Source organism: Atta cephalotes (assembly GCF_000143395.1).
Source record: "Atta cephalotes unplaced genomic scaffold scaffold00003, whole genome shotgun sequence".
NCBI lineage: Eukaryota > Metazoa > Arthropoda > Insecta > Hymenoptera > Formicidae > Atta > Atta cephalotes.
Window position 1 is genome coordinate 9,800,287 of NW_012130067.1, and position 4,678 is coordinate 9,804,964.

General features: G+C 30.1%; 1 pseudogene; it reads left to right on the forward strand.

Annotated features, from left to right (window-relative positions):
- Positions 1 to 1,550, forward strand: part of LOC105625824 — an 8,766-nt pseudogene extending 7,216 nt beyond the window's left edge.
- The last annotated feature ends 3,128 nt before the right edge of the window (positions 1,551 to 4,678 follow it).

A 4,678-nucleotide genomic window follows, 5' to 3' on the forward strand; every position in this document is an offset into this window, starting at 1 on the left:
AAGAGGATTATCACCGAATTTCGTCATACAAGATCATCGTAGAATTCCATTGTAGAAGAGGACCATCGTGACAGATCATCACAGAACTTTATCTTAAAAAGAATCATCGCGGGATTTCATCGCAGAAGATCATCATGGGATCTTGATGCAGAAGAGGATTATCACAGAATTTTGTTATATAAGATCATTATAGAATTCCATTACAAAAAGATCACAAACCTTTATCACAAAAAGGATCATCACGGGATTTCATCGCAGATCATCGTGGGACTTTGATGTAGAAGAGGATCACATCACGGGATTCTGTCGCAGAAAATTATCACGGGATTTCGTCATACAAAATCATCATAGAATTCTGTTGTAGAAAAGAATCATCGTGAAAAATCATCACAGAACTTTATCAAAAAGGATCATCGCGGGATTTCGCAGATTATCATGGGATCTTGAAGCAGAGGACGATTACATCATGAGATTTTGTCGCAGAAGAGGATTATCACCGAATTTCGTCATACAAGATCATCATAGAATTCTGTTGCAGAAGAGAATCATCATGAAAAGTCATCACAGAACTTTATCACAAAAAGATCATCGCGGGATTTCATCGCAGATTATCGTGGGATCTTGAAGCAGAAGACGATTACATCATGGGATTCTGTTACAGAAGACGATTACATCATGGGATTCTGTTGCAGAAGAGAATTATCACCGAACTTCGTCATACAAGATCATCGTAGAATTCCATTGTAGAAGAGGACCATCGTGCTAGATCTCACAGAAACTCATAAAAAGAATCATCGCGGGATTTCATTGCAGAAGATCATCATGGGATCTTGATGCAGAAGAGAATCACATCATAGGATTTTGTCGCAGAAGAGGATTATCACAGAATTTTGTTATATAAGATCATTATAGAATTCCATTACAAAAAGATCACAAATCTTTATCACAAAAAGGATCATCACGGGATTTCATCGCAGATCATCGTGGGACTTTGATGCAGAAGAGCATCACATCACGGGATTCTGTCGCAGAAGAGGACTATCGTGAAAGATCATCACAGAATTTTATCATAAAAAGGATCATCGCGGAATTTCATCACAAAAGATCATCGTGGGACCTTGTTGCAGAAGAGGATCACATTATGGGATTCTGTCGCAAGAGGATCATCATAGAACTTTATCACAAAAAGGATCATCGCGAGATTCTGTCGCAAAAGAGGATTATCACGGAATTTCATACAAGATCATCATAGAATTCCATTACACAAGAGAAAGATCATCACAGAACTTTATCACAAAAAAGATCGTTGCGGGATTTCATCGCCGAAGATCATCGTGGGACTATTTGTTGCAGAAGAAGATAATCGTCATGGGATTCTGTCGCAGAAGAGGATAATCACGCGATTTCATCATAAGATTATCATTATTTATAAATTATTTATAAATTATAAATTCTATTGCAGAAGAAATCATCACAGAACTTTACAGAAATGATTATCGCGAAATTTCATAGAAAAGGATCATCGCGATATTCTCACAGAAAAAAATTAATGAAATTTTATAGCAAAAGAGGATCACCGCGAAACTTCGTTGCAGAAAAAAATTATTATAAGATTTTATTATAGAAGAGAATCATCTAAAGGATCTTAATCATGTCTCGATTGCACACTCAATCATAGAAACTGGATGCAGGAACTTTTTAGTCTTAAGCTATGAGTAGCTCGTGTCCAATCGAACCACATGTCCAATCGAATTATTACGGAACTCTGTCGTAGAAGAAGGCTTTCATGGAGTTTCCATCATGGAAGAAGATCATCATAGAAGAAGATTAATGTAGAAGATCTTATTGCAAAAGAGAATCTTCATGATTCTGTCATAGAAAGAAGATTATGAAATTTTATCTCAAAAGAGAATCATCGCAGAATTTCATCACGGAAGAAGATTATTGCACGACTTTGTCACAACATCAATATCGTTCGACTTCATTGCAGATGGGGATTGTTGTGGAACTACACTGTTAGAAATGTAATCATGAGCTTCTTTTACATGTAAATGAAGTTCGTGTTTATGAACGAAATTGAAAGTAAAAATTTAACTAAAAATTAAATTACAGTAGTTACTTAAATGTAATGAACGTGTGCATTAAATTTATGAAATTTAATATACTTTTAATAAAATTTTATGAATATTTCATAAATTTTTATGAAAAATAAATTTATGTATTTAAATTTTATGTATACACAAATACTTTTTAATTATAAATACATTAAATTTATAATGTCATGGAATTAAGTTCAAATTGTGTAACTTAAAAGTTAATGAAGTTTAAGAACATTTCTAACAGTGTACGTTATAAACGCAAGATTATCTCAGTATTTTATTCTAAAGAAGATTATTGCTGAATTGATCACAAAATTATTATGAAACTGTTATACATATATGTCATATAATATATTTATTGAGTGCATTTAGGGAGATGTATTAACATTTATTTGTATCATTCTATCTTTTGTTTTACGTCTAATAAACGATGAAGATAGAACACTCTCCCTGAACACACTTATTGTGTCATGTATGAATCATTTGATCTTTATCTTTTTTTTTTATAAAACTACACTTCATTTTGAAATGAAATCGTGATAAGACTATTAGCGTATAAGAAAGTGCAAAACTACGTCATGGATAAAAATCAACGAGTTTTGAAAAAGAGAATTATTTTGAATATACATATATTGTAGAAGAATTTACAAAAAAAGATTATTCGGCTTTGTCAAAAATTATAGTATTATTGTAGATGAAGATCACTGTACTGCTTTGTTGTAAAATAGAATATCATGATATTCAAATAGAAATCATAAGAATTTTAACATTCTATAAAGTATATATAATCTTTGATGAAATTAGAACCTTCGATATCATTGACATGATTAATTTTGTGGATAAAATTTGCTATTACAATCAAATTTTATTTTAAATCGAAATTTGAATCTTAATGAGATTTCCAACAAACTTTAATGTCATGAAATTTAGACTTTAGACTTGTATTATAGAATTAGTATTGTCAATATTGTTGACTCTAGTAATGAACCTTTTGTGGAACTTATAATAAGTTTAAACTAGCAAGTTTAGACTTTCGATGTTATAAAATATAAATTTTAAAGATCATGGGATTTAAATCCTCATATTATTGTAAAGATAAATATATATAACTTTGAAATTTTAACGTGAATTTTACAACTGCAATGGCATTTCTAATTTGATATTAACTTGATATTGTAAATTATAATAACGAATTTCTAAATTTGAGTTTTGACATCATGGAATCTGGAGTTTCACTTTGTGAGACCTGGATTTTTGCAAATATTGGGAGACTTTGAATTTGTGAAACCTAGATTTTTCATATTATGATATTTGGAATTTTTTACATCATTGAAGTCTTTAACATCTTAAGACTTGGAGTACTAGCATTATAGAATTTTTGATGAAAAATTTTTTATTGAAATACTTTATAATGTTCTTCTGACGAAAAGTTTTTTATTTATATAATTATTTAAGTAGAAATTTAAATGCAAAATTAATTGATATTTCATAAAATTTAATGAATCATAAAATATTCTAAATAGTTAAATGCAGTAAGTTTGTTGGCATGTTGTCGAAAATTGTTACAGCAATTAATTTCGACACTCACGACAAAAGGAGACAACACATCGCGTTGAACTCAGTGGAAATCGAATTCTTACGATGGCAATATATCAGTAATTTCCTCGACGATAGTTCGTGTTTTCAATTTGTTATCAACGAATAACAACATGTTGTCTGCAGTATATTGTCCGCAGTCAATAGCATCTTTACAACATCATGACAACAAGCCTCAATTAATATATATGCAGATATTATGCCAACAAAATGTGCTACGCATTGTAGATATTTCGAAATAATGACAATTTTTACATATGTCACAACGTTTCACATTTTATCATCGATTACAATCGTTTTACAATTTTATAATTTTCGAAAACGCATCGCAGAGATTCGAATTTAATTGTAAAATTGCAGTAAACACACAACAATACGCTTTTTCTTAGCTATATAATCAGACTCTTATTTGACAATTCAATATTCAATAATTATTCAACTAGTAGTCGATGTTTTGTACGAAGATAATTAAGATTTAGTGTATCGAAATCGACATTTGTTATCTGTTCATCTAAATTGTACAGTAAATTTATCTTGCTAAGTCTTAATTTATGCCGAAAATCATTTATATATATTATGATATCACATAATGATTGTAAAAATGCATTACATAATATATATTGCATTTAATTACATATAAGTGCTTTATATGTTATATTTTTTTATGACGGAAATAAATTCATTACAAATCAAACTGATTGATTTATCTTTAACTTGGACAAAATAGAATAAGTCTATTTATCTTAAATACTTGTCTCTCATCATGAATCTTCCGTTTTTTAGAACTGGAATGTGCAGTCATTCTGAAATTTAATATTTTCGTTATAAACGTTATAAGTATATGTTCATGCTCAATAAATAGTCGCTTACTATTTCTACTTAATTAGGCACGTAAGTAAAACGTAGTAAGAGAAACGCATGCATTTTTTCTTGATTGTTTTAACAGACAAATGCACTGCGAGCGTGCAGTGCATTTGTCTGTT